The following is an 18,609-nucleotide window of genomic DNA, read 5'->3' on the forward strand; positions in this document are numbered from 1 at the left end:
TGAAGACGAAGAAGACGCTGGAGACATCGTCAGAAGTGGACTGAGGCCTCAGATTCCCAGTGGAGCAGGGCCGTGGTGGAGACGGTGTGGAGAGCAGCCTGATGGCAGTAGGGAGGGTCTCAGGCAGGTGGGAGGGACCTGGGGGGTCTGTCAGGTAGTGTTTGTGGATATTTAGCAGTTGCTGGCTTCCAAGGTGACCCAGGAATGTGAAAATGGGACCCGAGGACTGGCTTGGGGTTCATCAGTGCATGTGGGCACGCCAAGGAAGACGTACAGGTAGAAAATAGAAGTCCGGGGTCAGGGAGAAACTTGGGAGGGCTGGCGTCAAGGAAGGCAAGAGAGAAAGGGTTCGTGTCAAATACTCTGGGGAGGTCAAACAGGTTAGTTGTTTTTTTTTTTTTTAATTTTTTTTTTCAACGTTTATTTATTTTTGGGACAGAGAGAGACAGAGCATGAACGGGGGAGGGGCAGAGAGAGAGGGAGACACAGAATCGGAAACAGGCTCCAGGCTCTGAGCCATCAGCCCAGAGCCCGACGCGGGGCTCGAACTCCCGGACCGCGAGATCGTGACCTGGCTGAAGTCGGACGCTTAACCGACTGCGCCACCCAGGCGCCCCAAACAGGTTAGTTAATAGACCTTGTGGTAAGGTATGAGATCACTGATGATAGTCACTGATAAAAATATTCAGGAGAAAGTAGGAGTGACTAGGGATGACTGCCCAGGAGACCATGTGGTGTGCAGTGCCCAAGCATCTATATGCCCATTTGGCTTTCTCCCACGTTCCATGGGTTTCGCGTTAGTGAACGAGAGATCCTTGGAAATCGCGGCTTTTCATCTCCGCTGTTGCAGAAATTTGACCTTCTCTTGGTGAAGCCACATATGTTAAAGGCGTTGTGTTCAACCTTCCTATTATAGCCAGCTAGAAAGCATCATTGCCCAGGGGAAAAACATCAAGTTATTTTGCATTTTGAAACTAAAAAGTAGGCAAGGGAGTTACAATTATTTACTCTGTTCAAAAAAAAAAAAAAAAAAAAAAAAAAAGAAAAGAAAGGAAAGACACACTGTGGCCACAATTTCTCTAAGCAATGCCATAAGTGCTATTATCCTCTGTGATTATTTTGACTTGCTTTGAAATGTTTATTCAAATAGTTACATGAATGACTAATCAAAAGGATTGTTCAAACTGCCTTACAGATGTGAAACACCTTCACAATAATAACAAGGTTTGCGAGGAACCCGTATTATGCTTTTAATTGCTTTTGTCAGTCAAAAATATCAACTGAGTACCCAGTTGAAGCTGAATGCTGCATGGAAGCTGGGAGATGGCAAGAGAAAGAAAGCCCAGAAAACCCTCGAATAACTTGAATGCTTGAGACATATATGCTCTGATGACCTAGGTTTTCAGGTGAGCTCCTCGTGAACCCTTTATGAACCATGATGATTTTTGTTTCAACTCTTCTGAAAATCTTGCTCAAATTTTCTGGAGAGGATGCGACCCTTGGCATAGGTGTCTAACTCCTTCTCGCTCGCTCTGATTTTAATTGAAATGACCAGCATAATCTAAAAATAGGAAAACGCTGTTCCAGTGCAGGAAACAGAGGAGGGAAGTGTGGGAAACACTTGAAGAAATTTCATCTTGATACAGCACAGAAGGGCTGGAATTGAAGTAGAAAAGCATTAGCTCTGGAAGTGGATGACCAGGACTCCATTTCCAGCTCTGCCAACAACTGAACCATCGAACCCCACGATTCACCCCTCAGTGACTCAGTGTTCCCGTAAACAAAATGAAGCTGCTGGATCAAATAATCCGAAGCGTCCCCTTTAGCTCTAGGTTTCCACGAGACCACATTGGTTAAGGCATGGGGACTACAAGGTGATTAGTTCTACGGTAGCCCCATGGGTTTCAATCTCTTCAGACCTTCCACATACTAGCTATGTCATGCGGGGCAAGTTACTTGAACTCTCCGAGCCTTAGTTTATTCATCTGTAAAAGGGACATAATAATTCCTTCCTGTCCAGATTGTTGCAAAGACTAAAGCAGATAATACGTGTCCTTAACAAAGTTAAAGTCTTGCACATGTTAAACGCTGAATAAAGGGTCTTATTGTTATTATTTATGATACCAAAGGGACATACCACAGATTTATAATTTACTTGCAAGGACCTATGTTCATAAACGCAATCACCACAGACCCTAATTGGAATGAGGTAGAAGATATATACGTATGCATATGTGTGTGTAAGATAGATAGATAGATAGACCCCTTGACTTTAGATTTCTGGCCTTCGTAACTATGAGACAGTTGATTTCTCTTGCTGTAAGCCATGCAGTGTGTGGTACTTTATTCCGGGAGCCCTAGGAAACAAATACAGATGTGCCTTCTGGTCTTGTTGTTTGGAGCCAGAACAGAAATCCACATAATCCAAACCATGGCAGCTCCTGAGCAGGTGACAGTTCGCTAATGGCAACTTTCCTGAGAAGAAGGTGATGGGGGTTCCGGGAGCTTAATGTTTCATATATTAACCAGCGCAGACTTCACCTGGCTGAGATGTGGCTTCAACAAATGTCTGATGAGCTTTTTTATGCCTGGATATTTTACAGCAGGATTCATTTATATTTAGATACCTGCTCTATTACACGATTAGATAACATCCAGACACTGTGATTTCTTTGAGAGCAAGGACTGTGTGTCTCTGTGGGAGGCAGGGCAGAGTGGGATAGCTTTGTGGCCAAGAGTATAGTATAGACTCTGGAGCCACCCTGCCTGGGTACGAACCCTCTCCTCTACCTAAAGCTGTACAACTTCGAGCAAGTTACTCAATATCTCTATGCCTTAGTTTTCTCATCTATTAAATGGACACGATCATAATAGTACCTACCTCTTGATACAAGGATCAAGTGGGTTGTAAGGCACTTAGAACAGCGCTGAGGACAAAGAAAACGCTCCATCAGTGTTAGCTATTATATCAGTTTACATTTTCCCCAGAATCTAGCATGGACCATGACATGGATTTTGAACTCAGTGGATATTTCTTGAGTTAGACAACAGAAAAATAATGTTGTTCTGGGTGAAATCATTACGCTTTGCCCAAGTGATGGAGACCAGAAAAGCACTGGGGAATTTTAATAGGACATAATCTTGGTTTATAGCGCTCCTAGAGAACCTGAAATGTGAGTTTCCATGGCCATGGGTACCTCACGTTTTCTCTAAAAGGGAAATTGGGACAGGGAATCCAGAATGAGACACTCTGAGCTCTCATATATTTCTGATTTCTTTCACTGGGATTGTAAGAGGCACAGGAGGGAAGGCCATTTGGAGAAAGATTGTTATACACCTGCTGGGTTGATAAAAGAGCAGTTTAGTCACCAGGGCTGATGATTCATTGCCTCCAAATTGATTTGGGAAAGAGGTTTTCAATCCAATTCAGCATGAGACAGAGGGAAAAACAATTAGCATTAACACACTGAGAAAGAAAAAAAAAAAAAACCAAGAAAAATGACCCGTAGCCTTTTAGCTGAATGGAGGGTGCTTTGTTTTTTTCATAAAACAAAACAAACCTAAAGACATGGTTATTTCCTTACTAAGTAATCTACGAGTACTTTTCCCTCCCCACTGTCTGTCTGTAAGCCATTTCACTGAAGTTTATTTGTTGCTTCAAAACTCAGGCAACAGCGGTAAACTTCCAGAGCAACGTCCACATTGTGAGGACACGTGGATTCTGCCCGAGGTCACAAAAAGTGCACGTGGACCCTCAGCCCAGATGGCTAGGTAGAAGGCCCATTGAGAAGCTGGAAGTTCTCAATCTGTTGAAATCCATGGAGATTTTCCTTCTTGTGAGTCTTCCACTCACTGTACTGCGTAGACGAGAGTCTTTACAGCAGGTCTGCGGTTTAAAATCCTGTAGTTCAGCAAGGTAAGCACATGCTGTTGATTGACAGCTCATCTTCCCCTTAAAAGGGGCCATGGTGGGGAGGTCGTCTTTCGTAAAGGCACTCTCGAGGCTGTAGTTTGGGATCTGAGCCCTACACCCTGCAGATAGTCCATGAGCCTGAGCCCAGCCTTGTTGTTTAGATAGTTGATTTGCCAGGAACGTGGTGCCGGGTCAGCAGGCCCAGGTACGCCCCTGGTTGCTGCACCTCCTTTCTTTTTGGCCGAGGGAGCAAACATTCTCCTCCACTTAAAATGACAGGCCCGTGGCAGTTCGTGATGTGTCTGTACGTGGGGTGTCGGCTGCACTTACCTCCAGGGAGCGGCCCCTTGGGGACTGGGCAGGAGAGCCCTGCGTTCAGACCAACCTGCTAATGGGCCAGTCTCCTTAGCAAAATGTTCCTCCTCCGTGGCCTCATTTCCTCCCCCTGAGAAACTTGCCATCCTAAGTCAAGTGCGCCTCCAACACTTTCCAAAGATTATCACTTTCCTCTTTGTCATCTTTAAAGTTTTATTATTGCCTTCAATTCCGCCTCGGTTTTTAACACTTGATCCCATTCTTTTCATTTCAAAAACAGCCTGGGGCCAAGATGGAAAAAGAAACAACCTGCAAACCAATTTTTAAGCAGTTTTTAGCTTACCAAAAATGTCAAGTTATTGCACCTCTTAAATCTCAATAGATCTATTTGTAGAAATTATACCAAAATCAGCAATTTCCCTGCTCTCATCTTCCCTCATCACCCCGCCAATGAATCCGCTTGTAGAAATCCTCCTGTATCCAGGTGGCTGTGGGAGGCCCTATAATTGGGTGTAATCGGATCCCAGAGGAGGTTTTCCAATGAGGCTGTGATTCTTTTGACAGGAACTTTTGAGAAGTGGAGTCGATATAATGAAGTCCAGAATTTTCCAGACTCCTCTTAATATATCCATCATGTCCAGCCCCATCATTGACATGTCGACTCTCTTGTTTCTGATTTAAACTGTCAGACTCGGTAAAATTGCCCCGACAGCTTTAGCATATGTGGCACAACACTGACAAGATGTTACTTACACCTAATTAAGGCTGAGAGCATAATAAACAATCCCAGCATCCTAGCAACCTAGTTTCCTCTGGTTTCCGGTTTTCTGGATCTTGACCTCAGCACTTTGACATTCGAGGGAACTTGATACAGGGATTCTTAGGCACGGGGTAGCTGTGGCACTTGGACTTTACTATCAAACTGGAAGATAGAGTGGACAAAAGAGAACTTGCGGAAAGAACTGGAAGAGTCTCTCGTCAAGGGTCAGTACGGATATCTGACCTGATAAGCAGGAGGGGTTGGACTGGATGACATGTAGTCTCCCTCTGCCTTTTCCTGGTCTCTGTTGAAGGGATGAGTCTGGTAGGGCAGGGGGTAGAGGGGCAGTATAAAACTCGCGTGCAGGAAAGGCGAGCAGGAAGAAATGAACCCTGTGCTTAGCACAGTGTCTGAATACAGAATGTGCTAAGCTTAATAACAAGCAAAATTGTTCCAGTCATTATTAAAAAGGCTATGGGATATGCTCCAGGGGGAAGGCTCTAGTTGTTTAGAACGAGTTTCAGTGGAACCCTCTGGGTGATGCAGGATGGAATGGCGCCATCTTAGCTGGGTGGGGCCTTGTGGTTGTCCCGTCCTGACTCTTTCCTCTTTCTCTCCGCCTTTGTCTCCTGCTGACATGAGGCCTCGGAGGATCCGTCGTTGGGTCACGTGGCAGAGTGAGGTCACCAAGTGTCCCAGGACATAGGGCAGCTTGACCTTCTCTATTCTTTGCGCACTGCCCCCCCCCCCCAACCCCCAGTAAGAATTCATAGATCCAGTTAAGGGTGAGATTTTGCCACTTCCTCTGTGGAACACAGAGGTTTTATGTGATGACAAGTGAATGGATTTCTTCTCCACTCAAGTCTCCAATTCTCATATAGTTGCCAGAGGCAGAAAAAAAAAAATCAGCACTTTGGCAGCAATAAACAGCCCTTTTGCCTTCAAAAATGCTTCCAGGCTTTTTTTTTCTTCCCCTCTCTTTTTAAAAAATTTTTCCCTTTGTGTATGTGTATGCAGGAGGGAGAGTGAGTTTTGGTTTTCTTTTGCTTGGTAGAAGACAAGGAAAAATTCGAGGTGAAGTCACAAGTTGCCTAGCTTCCCATCCGATCATTCTGTGGGGCTTCTCCCCTCCCCCTTCTTTGCCTGCTCTAGGGTCTCGTGAATCCTTGGCAGGCCCTGGTCTCTCCTGCAGAGGACACGCATCCCTCAGTGTCTCACCGACCCAGCCAGGAGTTGAGAAGAACTCAATTTCCTGGCCTGACTCTTCTGGACTCTGATCACTCCAGGTGTGGGGGGACCACTCAGGAAATAAGAGGCAGAACATGTGTGCATGTTTTTAAAAAGAGCACAGAGTACTTGCTGGTGATGACCCAGACACTTAGCCAGGCTGCTGGCCTGCAGCAGAGAGGGCCTGTGGGGGGCAGAGGCCTGTGGGTGGCAGGGGGTTGGTGGTAGGAAGGAAGAAGGGAAGGGAAGGGAAGAGAAGGGAAGGAAAGTTAATCAGTATGGACAAAACAAAAGGAAAAGCTTCAGAGTCTCATGTGATTTGAAAGGAGAGGCTCTTTCTGAGCTCTGTGTAAAGCCAGGTAACATCTCCCCTGTCGGGTGCATCTGTGGGTTATTTCAGTATTGGGAAATAGGGGAGGAGGGAGGGTATTCAATAAGGGAGTTAGATGTTTTGTTGACCTCATCATGGGGAGTGATGCATTTCTTTTTAAGTTGATTTTAAAAAATAAGAGACTTACTCGGTCAGTTTAGTTCCGCAACAGGATGACATTACCTTGGCAATGGCCAGGCTCAAAATAGTGCCTCCTGAGGCCCTGGGTAAGTTCATTTACTTAGTGAATCCTCTGTTCTTTGGTCTTCCTTTCTTTACCTCTAGCTGGGGCAGGAAAGCATCAGGTACAAGTCTCCTGGCCTCAGGTAATCCCCCAAATTTTGAATTAGAAGGACGTGTAGGGCTTATCTTGCCCGATATCACCCTCCTTACCACCACCACTTCAGAGATTAGGAAGCAGGCCCAGAAGACTTACAAGAGTGGTTCAGTTTCGGAACCGACTGGTAGCATAATTAAATTCTGGGACCCAAATGTAATCCCCTTCACCAGCACATCTCCAAGTTTGTTCTTCTGTGGGATAATATAAGTTCTACAGTATGTTAGTGATATTTTATGCAAAAGGTGTGGGAGGGGAAGACATGGGGGGAAGGAGATACCCTTGATTAAAAAAGTTTAGAAAATGTTGGATTAGGCTCAAGGAAACGGGTTTCTTTTTTTTTTTCTTTATTTTTTAATGTTTATTTTATTTTTTGAGAGAGAGAAAGAGCACAAGCAGGGGAGGGACAGAGAGAGAGGGAGACACAGAAACAGAAGCAGGTTCTAGGCTCTGAGCTGTCAGCACAGAGCCTGATGCGGGATTTGAACCCACGAACCGTGAGATCGTGACCTGAGTTGAAGTTGGATGCTTAACCTACTGAGCCACCAAGGCGCCCTGAAACAGGGTTTGTTTCTTTAAAGCAAAATGTCTCTCTTTAACATGCTAACTTTTTTGGCACGGCATTTCAAAATTTACAATTTCTCTAAAACACACTTTGGGAAATATTTGTCAGGAGTCAGCTCAGCCTTTTTATGGTCAGTTAAGTTAGCAAGTTGCTTGCTTTCACTCCTCTTGGTTTACAGATTTTCACTTGTCAACTTCCAGGGCAAATGTTTTATGGTACTCACCCAGGGCCTTATGGCTTCTAGGCTAACATGGGTCCTGATTCCCCCTTACCAAGCACCAATGGTGGTGAAGTAAGAGAGAATTCAGGGCAGTTCCTGTCCCAGTCTGCATATTTGATATAGGTATGTCTCAAGAAGAGGAATCCTCTTGTGATCCTATCACTTTTTCTAGCAACGTGTGGAAAGTTCTGGATTAAAACGTTTCCCTTCTTCCTTGTTCATCTGCCTTCTCACTCTCTGAAAGAAAAATGAGGAAAGCTGGTTGAGGCCCTTCCTGTCAGGGGTAGATGTGGTTTCTCAGTGAAGGCTGGTTTTGCTCATCTGGCTTCGTCCCTGGGACTTGTGTTCCTCCAGGGCTCTCTGGTGTCCCTTTCTCTCTTCTTCATTTCCAGCTGGGCTGCGTGTGCTCTTTGGGGAGTCAGTGGGAGAGGTGATGGTTGTTGACCCCCAGTCATTAATCAAGCTGGCTGAGCCATTTCATGGCCAAGGCTGCAGCTCACTGGCTCTTGGGAACTGCCTAATAAAATGCCAAGTGGCAGGAGTTTCTTTCCTGTCCCTGAGTTCTGGAGAGGAATGGGATGATGGGGTGAAGGAGGGCTGGGGCAGGAGCTAGGAGTGGAAAAAAGGAAAAAGAACACGGACTTTGGGGAAGCTGAATGGGGATATGGGGCCATCTTTTAATGGCGGCCGCTTCAGGGTATTTATGAATGATTCATACTGATGAGTCCGAGTCATGAAGAAAGTTCACAATGTGTTCGGTGAAAAGGACTCCGCTGTTTTCTCAGCCTGAGGTGATCTTGTGACACAGGCTGCCGTGTCCCTCCTCCTTAACCTTGTCATCTCCCTCCTCCTTAACCCTGGACTCCCTTGGCTGCTGGCCTTTTTTCCTGAAGGGACCTTTGCGTCCCAGGGGTGGGGGGCACGGTCTTTGAGCTGTTGCTCCCCGTTGCTGCCAAATACTTGCCCTGCTTCCAGGAGCCGTGAGCAATTTGAATCCAGCCCAGTGTTGAGAAACCCCAAGAGCAACGCAGTACGTATTTGCCATCAGGGATCCAAACCTCTGGCCCGCTAATCATCAGGTCAGGTGGAAAAGCTGCGCCCCTCCATCCCTTATGTTCCCATCTTTGGGGAACACTTTTAACATCCTACAACTGGTAACAATCTTCTAAAATTAGAGTTTTTCTGTTTCTTTCTCTCCCCCTGCACAGCCCCTAGTTTTGCCTTCCCGCCCAGGCGCCCTGGTTAATGGCTTTTTTGTTCTGCCTGCTGCTTGCTGCCTTGCTAATCAGGGTACATCATATGGGAGCTATCAAGACAGTCAGGGCCTGGTTTAGGAAGGAGAAAGCAGGCAAAATCTGAGCAAGCTTTTGCGGTTCTGTGACAGACTGGCATCCAGGAGAGGGTGGATAGGGCCTATGGACAAGGGATGCTTAGAAGAGAAACCTGTTAGCTTTCACTCAAAGGCCTATGATGCTTGTCTTAACCGTGACGCCCCACATCCCTCTAACGTGGACACGTTTGTGGCTTTTTCCAGCTTCCCAGATCCCTTCCTGCTTTGACATGGGCTGTCTTTCCCTGGATTGTTGTTGCCTGGGAAACTGTGGCAGCTTTGGCCTTAAAAGGCATCTCGATGGGCTTAAGAGCCTTTCCCATTACCGTCCTTCCAGTAGAGCCATCGCTAAAGAAACCAGCTTCCACTCAAACTGCAACAGCTTAGCAGGAAAAGAGGACAAAGCAAGAGGCTGTGCTGATAGGTGTGGGGAAGGGCAATAGCAAAAAAGTTTGTTCTCAAGATACCTTCACGATCAGTGTTATATTGTGATCCCCCCATAGGAGAGACAAAGCAGCTTTCACTCATTCATTCATTTAATACATAGTTGTTGGCATTGTTCTCGGCGCTGGGAATATGCACAAAATAAGGACGAGACCCTCAAAGGCCCTCTTCCCTTGAGCCTCACTCCGTCCGGAGGAGAGTCAGACAACAATAACACACAGAGAAACAAGGTGATTTTGTGACGAGGAGCACTGAGTGCAGAACTCGGCACGGCAGACTCAGACTTCTCTTTTATCCCGGCTCGTCACAGAAATGACATTTTTGCATCACGCTTTGTGACTAGCAAAGGCTTTTCGCATCTGTGTTGTGACGTCCTCACCACAACCTCACCGCAGGCACACAAATATTATTATTATCCCTTTGCTACAGATGAAGCAATCGGAGCTCGGAGAGCTAGGGATTCGCACAAAGTCACGTGTCCGACAAACTCTCGAGCCAGGACTTAGAGCCAGATCTTCTTACTCCGAATCTAGTGTGATTTCCTCCATACCTCGCCGCTTCCCTACATCCGAAGATTATGGGGTCCGTGAGATCTACTTTGACAACAGTCAGAGACTGAGGGCTAAGAATAAAGAGTGTATGTCCGCTGGGGAAGGCCACGGAGCCAAGAGCGAATTTTTCATGAGAGCAGGAAAGTTCCTTAAGTGGCCTTTGGCTTCGCAGGGGCTCTGCTTCCATGCCTTCTTGACGTTGTCCCTGGGAAGAGGGGAGCTGGGGTGGAGGCAATGAGGAATGTGGGGAAGGTTGTCATTTCGATGTTGTCTGTTATCCATCCACATGGCCCCTGGGGCCCTATTTTCAGACTTGTCTGCCTGCCCAGAAAGGGGCAGGCCCGAGCTTCACAGAAATTAGAAGCACACACACTTGGCCCAACCAACAGAAATGATGAAGAGATGCATGCTGGTTCAAACCAGTGCCTTCGACACTCTGGAGCGGGGGTGCGTGGGGGGAGACCTTTTCTGCCTGCTTAAAAGCGAAGAGCTCTAATTAGAATCAGCCCTTCCTCGAATATTAGAATCGCAGTGAATTTTGGAAACGACAGGCCCACTACTACTTTGTTTTACAGAAAAAGGGCTGAGAGGCCAAGTGACTTGGCTAGAATCATACAGCGATTTAGTTCATCCCGGAGCCGAGGTTAGGGCCACGGCCCTTCTGCCTCCTGGCCCAGGGCTCTTTCCTCCACAGCGGCCTGCCTTTCGGGTCAGCTGCAGAAATCCGAGTCTGCTGACATCTCAGGCAGAGGAGCGGTTGGTAGGCCAGAGGCTGATTTCCACCCTCTCCTGCGACTCTGACGTTCAGCCTCATGAACATCCTCTTGAAGCCTCTGGCAGCCCGGTCCCGTGATTCCTGCAGGGAGATGGTGGTAAACCGAGGTCTGCGCAGGGACCGGCATCGTCACTGCTGGCGTGTGCCTCTAAGCACGAAGTGCCTCTTAAGAAGGACCTCACTCTCTGTTGCAACTATATCATACCTTTTACAAAAAGTCACTTTGAGGTCACTGTTTTTTGTCCAGTATTTCAATACATTAAATGCAATTACTTCATTGTTGATTTACCTGTCATTACAGGCATGTGTTTGAACATGATTTATTGAGTGAGTTTTGTGCCAGTTGACTTGCAATAGATTGCACAATATTCAAAGGGGCTCATTTGCTTGGCATTACATTAGAGGCATGATGATTGCAACACAAAGCAATGTAAATGAATTCTGAGAGGCTCCATCATTCATGTTGTCATGTACTGAATCCTATTATTATTTATTACCATAATTGTACTGTGTTTCCTGGGGCGATAAATTAGGACTGATGGGCCCCGCTGACAGTCAAGGGCTGGACTCGCTCTATATAATTTAATAGGGATACTGTAGGGTCTGTGTGTTTGGAGGAGATTTTGGTAATGGTAAAAAGAAAAAAAAGAGAGAGAGAATTTTTTTTTTTTACAAAAAGTACAAAAAACCTTCCAAGGTTTTTTTTTTTTTCCCCCTTTCCCTTTAATGCTCTGGATGCATTTTAAGGCCTTGATAAAAGCTGAACTGTGCTGAACTGTGAAGAAGGAAAGTTCTCTCTTTCAACATAAGACGGTTAAAGCCCATTGTCTCATGCCACAATCTTTTCCACATTGAATGCTGACAGGTGGTGTTAACTCTTATACAAACAGGGCATTATCATGCACAGGGAATCTACAATTGGCTGAATGAATATCCAATGGTCAGCATGGCAGCAACCATATTCACTTAATTCATGAGCATATTAAGGCTGATGGACTCAGGGTATCTGATCTAAGAGGGCAGCATTTCTTTTTTTCTTTTTTATTTATTCATTTATTTATGTATTTTTGAGAGAGAGAGAGAGAGAGAGAGAGAGAGAGAGACAGAACGTGAGTGGGGGAAGAGCAGAGAGAGAGGGAGATGCAGAATCCGAAACAGGCTCCAGGCTCTGAGCTGGCAGCACAGAGCCTGACAAGGGGCTCGAACTCAGGAACGTTGAGATCATGACCTAGGCCGAAGTCGGATACCTAACCAACTGAGCCACCCAGGAGCCCTGGACAGGGTGACACTTCTGAAGGAACTTGAAGGCTATGTTTTTCTAGCACAACAGAGAAGGAGCAACAGAGATTATAGATACAAAATTGCTTTACAAGATGTTAATGGGCTGTGGAAATACCAGCAGAAGATATTATTAAAATCACACAATGCTGTGCTGGAAGAGAGACAAAAGATGCCCCAGTTCAACTGTTCTCACTTTTACAGATGAGGAAAGAGAGAGGCGGAGATGCAAGGAAAAAGAAAAGTCATTAGAAATACCCTGGTAAACCTTAACGGTGAGCGTTATAATCAACTCTTGGGTTGGGTGAAGTCTAAGGAGTGCTGAGGAGTAGTGAAGCATAGAACTGGACATTTCCATAGGGGATCGTCAAGGGAAAAGCCCCAAATCATCCTAAGCCTCCCCTGGCTCTCTCTTTTGTCAGCTAGAAAGCAGAATGACTATGAATGAGGCTAGGAAGTAGTTGTTCGTCAAACAGTGCTAGCCAAGAATCCCTTGGAATCCCCATTCAGCATAAATCCTGTTGGATCAATTTTATTTTGGCTAATAATCAATCTACTTTGACCCCCGGGTCAGAGGTCAGGGATTTCATAATCAGATGGAAAGAAACTTTTTGATAGTATATGCATGTGCCTTTGGCCCGCTGTCTTTATTACAATCACAAATACCATGTTTGGGAGCTCCTTGTATGCAAAAAAAAAAAAAAAGGGGGGAGGGATCCTGTTGAATGAAATGAGGAAAGAGGTAGAACTCTGTTCCGGAAGTTAGGGCATCATGGGGCTAGAACTAAAACCAGAGTCCATTTAGGCTGATATACATAATCTCCTCAGTGAAGACCCCATTGAGGGAGTTTTATTTTCTATGACTCAAGAGCTTAAAGGAAAGATCTCATCCCACTTGTCTGAATTCAGCTGTGTTTATATGTGGCACTAAATAGTTTTATTCAGATTGATTCGAGCGGCGCCACAAAATCGATGCATTGCCACTTAGTCAATCTGGTTGGGTTGTTGAAACAAGCGAACTAATCAGACCACTTCTTAAAAATCAGATCAGATCATCTGTATGTGAATCGTTTGTCCCCTGGGCAGCTGGCATTATAATCAGGAATCAACCCCAAATAAGCTCAGCCACAGCCCTCATGTCGTTCTGACCCACGATAGCCCCGTCCCTGCAGATAAGGCACCAAGAAACGTCTCCGGGTTTGGCCAGTCGCACATGTGGTCTAAAAGGCACCCTTACCCTGCGCACTCCGTTGGGTTGGAAGTGGCAATGGGCTCTGGACATTTTTGCGACTCACAGCAGGTGGCAGAGTCTTCTGCTTTCACAGGATTACGGAGAAGTCTGAGGCAGCAGCGATGAAGGAAAAGGAGGCAGGAAGCTGCCGGATGGGGAACATAGCTGGTACTTACCTACCAACTCACCCCTGAAATAGGGTGCTGGACTTATGGGTGGACCCCAGTTGGAGAGTGGGCCCCATCATTTCTTTCTAGATGATCTCGGAAAGAGAGATCTCAGTCAAAAGAAAAGCAGTGTGTAGCTTCACCACATGCTGGCCCTCGTGATTGAAGCCTTTCCTCGACAAAGGTGGGGTTGCGGGTAATCATACCAGTAGCAAAATGAGCCTTAAACTTGGTATTTACCCTCTGATTTATGCTTTTAAAAAGACCCTGGCGTGGGGCCTAAGTAAATACAGTGTCTCTCTATCAAATATTTGTTCCTGTTTGGTGTCCTGTCTTTTGCAGGACTGAGGAAATTCACAAAGTGCATTTATCTATTTATATCATGATTGTGGCTAGATGGGTCCATTAGGGTAAATAACCACCACCAAAACATGGACTGGGTAACAGCATTAGTAAGATAAAAGGCCTCAAATTATAAAATAGTAATATAGATTATAATTTTGACATTAAAACAGGAAAATATCATGCATAATTGATGGGCTTCTGTGTGAGGAGTAGAGTTTTGTGTCCAGAGGCAGAAGTTCTCGCCAGCCTGAGGCCCGAGTCCGTGATGCACAAAAGCTAACCACCCTATCTTATGGCCACTGGAAGATTTACTGGCCCAGGACTCATAGTCTGAGCAACACCAAGCCAGGAAGGGGAACCAAATAAAAGAGATTAGTTACTTCAGGTGGAAATAAATACATTTAAGTTAAGAAAGTAAATATGACAACATGGAGAATATTGGACAAAATCTATACGTATTCCTCAGTCGTCTGAGCCCATTATGATGTGAGTTAATTTTGTTCTAGACTAGGATCAGTTTATACCAGATTTACCCCTTAAATATCTTCTTGTAACTTTTCTTTGATGGTGTGCAAGGGCGTAATTGGCAATAATGAAAATGTAGATGTTCGTTGTGTTTAGAGATATTCTTAACTCCTGTTTCCTCCTTTCTCAACCCTTCACACACACACACACACACACACATGCACACTCATTCATGTATGTCTATGTGAGAGAGAACTCACTTGCCTGAATGAGAGATAACTTACTCTTGCTTGCACACATTTTTAAGTTTAAATTAAGTGGATAGCAAACAAACAGAGCTCAGTTGTCTTTCCGCCAGATACTAAAGATGCAAAGTAAACTAATATGCTTCAGGCGGTCGGTTGGACAGCCCTGGCACCCCAAACCTGTGTCCTTTCTCCTGGAAGCTCCTATCTCAAAGCTGCCCGAGCACTCCTCCCACGGCATAAGCTGGTTCCTTTTTTTGTATTCCTGTAAGGAATACTGCTTGTAAGGTTCTTACAGTGTTGTTGATCCGAAGGCGCCCGCCCACAAGTCTTGCCTGCCACTCAAAAACACCTCTTAACAAAGCAGAGGATGGCCCTTCCCTTTGTCCCTTGGCCATTGTGAAGCAAGCTTACTGCAGTGAGTCCATGTAAACTTTTTGAGATACTGATCTGGAAGGCGGCAGTAGATAAGGGGTCAGAATGAGCTGAGGTTGGGGAGACTTGACAATGAGGAAACTCTGTGGTCAGCAGAGAACACTTTAGGGACTTTCCTTTTGGAGGAGAAAGCTCTGATGTGGTTAGTTGTCCCAGGGGTGGAGCGGTTGAGCTGAGTAGGCGAGCTTGAGTTTTGATAAAAACCAATTGGTTGAAAATCCTGACTCTGCCATTTGCTAATGGTGTGGCTTGGGGCAGGTCAGGGAGTCTCTGCGTATCCTGTTTCCTGGGTGGTGGTGATAGGTGGAAAGCTCCTGTCCCATAGGTCGGGATTCTTATCACTATAAGGAGCAAAGAAGGGCTCGTGGCAAAGGAGGCCCAGACAGCTGAACTTTGCCATGAGGTTTGTAGCTCAGGGGGAGGGTGAGACAGTAGGCACAAGCAATCTTCATGGGTCAGTAGAAGAACCAGAAGGTTTTGACCTGTGACGTTTTGACACTTTAGGAAAGCTTTGTTCAATAGAGCTTTCTATGGTGATGGAAATGCTCTGTGTCTGCATTCTCCAGAGAAGCCACTAGCCATTAGCACTTGAATGTGGCTAGGGTGACCTGGGAACTGATTTTTAATTTTATTTGATTTTAATGAATTGAACTTGAAGGAGTCACAGGTGGGTATGTGGCTAACAGCTACCGTATTGAACAGCACAGCTCTAGAGAAGTGGGTCTCAACTCAGGCTGCACATTGGAATCCCCGGGGGAGCTTTAAAAGATGTCAGTGACTGGACCCCATTGCATACCAATCCCAGTTTCTGGTGTGGGACCCTGGCATCAGAAGTTGGAAGAGTTCCTTAGGTGATTGTAATGTGCAACAGGGTTGAGGACCGTTGCTCAAGGGCAGGCAGGGCTTTGGCTGCATGAGAACTATGTCAATCATGGCTCTCTTCTTGCTGGACAGGAGTGCGATGGAGGCTGGCCTGCTTTGTCGTGCATCCATTTGGATTTTCTCTGTTGAGAACCCCAGTAAGTTTGCTCTTGAAACAAATTCTAGATGCCTCTGGTTTGGGCAGACTAATAGGCCATGTTTTTCATAGCCTTGGATGTATGGGGGCTTTTCATAGCCCCCACATCCCTTGGCTGATAGGATTGGGGGAGTACCTGGCTGGGGAGGGGAATGGGGTCAAGAGGAAGGAATTTGGACCAAGAGTCCTACAAAGATAATGGAAGCTTCCTCTCCACATTCTGAACAAGGCTTCCTCTTGCATTTTCCTTATACCTCCCCAAAGGGAAGTTTCATTCACTACTGGTGGTAGGGGGGCTTTTAGAAGGACACAGGGGTGTCTTACCTCCTTGTGGAGAAACCGTATCATTGATAACTTGAAACCAATTAGACCAGGAAGGAAATGCTTTGTTGGGACTGGAGGGGCCAGAATAGGGTTTAATGAAAAACACATTTTATTTCTAAAGTAACGGGTCTTATGTTTATTCCAGAGAAAGTCCTCAGGGAGCAGAGGAGAGAACTGTAATAAAATGATAATGAGGGGGCCCAGGACCCTCACAAAGGGACTGTTGCTATAAGTAGTTACTTCAAGGAAGTTTCCTGCTGCTTCTCCAGTCCTTGTTGGATTTGTTGATGCCAAACCAAAGCGTGTGGATGCAGCCCCCTCAGAGCCTGAGAGAAAAGTGTGCTGAGAGGCAGGCTTAGAAATGGAAACAGAGGAAGTGGCTTTTCTCCTCCTCTCTTTGGTGTAACCGGAGTGTCTTCACAGCCTGCTTCCAGGTGTGCATGCCTGCTGTGCTCTGGGACTGCTGAGCCGGACCATGCCTGAGCCACGGGCCATCTTTTTGGCATAAGAAGGCTGTTAAGCCTCGCTGGCCCTGCCCCCAGATTTTCACCCCACCCCTGACATCTCATCTCTCAGCCGTGTAGAAGAGGCGGGGAAGGCCGAACATGCCTCCAAAGACAGAGGAGGTTTCATCTGAAGACCTGAAAAGACTTCCTGTCAATGGCTTCATCTCAAGCTTAATAGAGCTTCGCTTGTTTCACCACATGAGCCACATGGCCATGCTGGAGAGAATGGCAGTCCTTAAAGAGCATGCCCTAAAGGGAAGAGTTGACAACTGCTAACAGTTTCTCTTGCCATATTGAACACCAGAGCCCTTGGCGCCATTGCCCCATAGTGCCTATAGTCTTGTTTCTGATGCCCAGAAAAATTCCCTCCACTCGGACTGCACTGATCACACATCCTCAGGGCCTACTGTGTAAAAATGCATTACATGTACTATCTCATTTAATTCGCACAACTATCCTATGAACGACTATCATTATCTCCATCTCATTACCTACATTTAAGAGAAACAATAGTGGCTTATAAGTCACACATCTGCCATATGGATTCAGAATTTGAACCTGTGCTCCTAACTTCTTTACTGTTAGGTGAGGAAGAGGTTGGAGCTCCCCCTAGTGGTCATCCTGTGAAATCAACCGTTCCTACAGTGATTGATTTCTGCCTAATTGCCTCCCCTCTTCCATTGTTGCATCCAGTCCCTACCCAATCTCTTCTTCCCAAAGTCTGGCCCTTAGAGTCTTCAGTCCCAAATTTCATCATCTCTCCACCTTAGCCCTTATTTTCATCTCTATCCAGAGAGGCCCTAAACTCTTGTATTTATCTGATTTCAAGCAGTTCACCCTATCCCTTGGGGAGCTTTATATTAAAAAACAAATAAACAAACAATCTAAAAGCAAAAGCAAAAACAAAACAAAACAGAACAAAAGACCTCACAGGTCTCTCCATATAATTCTTTGTACATCCTTCCATCTCTGGATTTGGCAGCCTCTTCTCTGAAGATAGCATTTCTCTTCTAATCCTCTCCAACGTATCTTTCTCTTAGTCCTTTGCCTTCACTGAACAAACGGTGGGGATGGCACGCACCATCTCCCGAGACTTCTGCCCACCATCGTTGTGTCACATTTATCAATAAGCTTGCCAAGCTGAAATTCACATACCAGTGTTTATAACACTTTCTTGCTTGCCTTAGTGACCCCAGCACTTGGCTCACAGACTTCCTTTCCTTGCTAAAGTTCGAGGAACTCCGACATAAAGACTGATCATTCTCCCGACTCCTCACTCAGGCACAGATCAAGTTCCGTATCCTCAGGGAGTTCTGTCTTGCTTCCACAGAGTGGCTCACTTGGGTGATGCGAATGATCACCTTGGGCAGATCGGCATTAACTTCTCTGGAGCTAATGAAACGAAGTTTGAATTCTAGGCCAGTGGCTGCGTGCCTCTGAGCAAATGGTTTATCTGTCGTCGTGTTCCTTAACTTATTCACATGTAAAGTGGGCTAATAATAAATACCCTACTCACTGGGATGTTGTAAAATTCTTTTTTTTTTTTTTTGAGAGAGAAACAGAGAGAAAAGGAAGGAGTGGGGGAGGGGCAGAGGGAGATGTAGAGAAAGAATCTCAAGTAGGCTCCACACCCTGCACAGATCCTGATGCGGGGCTTGATCACACAACTGTGAGATCACAACCTGAGCCAAAGTCAAGAGTAGGATGATCAACCAACTGAGCCACCCAGGTGCTCCTGGGATGTTGCAAATATTTTATGTGACAACACACAGACACTATTTAGCATGC

General features: G+C 45.8%; 1 long non-coding RNA gene across 1 annotated transcript; it reads left to right on the forward strand.

Annotated features, from left to right (window-relative positions):
- The first annotated feature begins 1,096 nt into the window (after positions 1–1,096).
- Positions 1,097–18,340, forward strand: LOC123384847. Its single transcript, XR_006596529.1, has 4 exons — positions 1,097–1,406; positions 3,669–3,916; positions 15,928–15,992; positions 16,461–18,340. It is a non-coding gene; the product is annotated as an uncharacterized LOC123384847 (long non-coding RNA).
- The last annotated feature ends 269 nt before the right edge of the window (positions 18,341–18,609 follow it).

This window comes from Felis catus, chromosome B1 (genome assembly GCF_018350175.1).
Source record: "Felis catus isolate Fca126 chromosome B1, F.catus_Fca126_mat1.0, whole genome shotgun sequence".
In the NCBI taxonomy this organism is placed as follows: Eukaryota; Metazoa; Chordata; class Mammalia; order Carnivora; family Felidae; genus Felis; species Felis catus.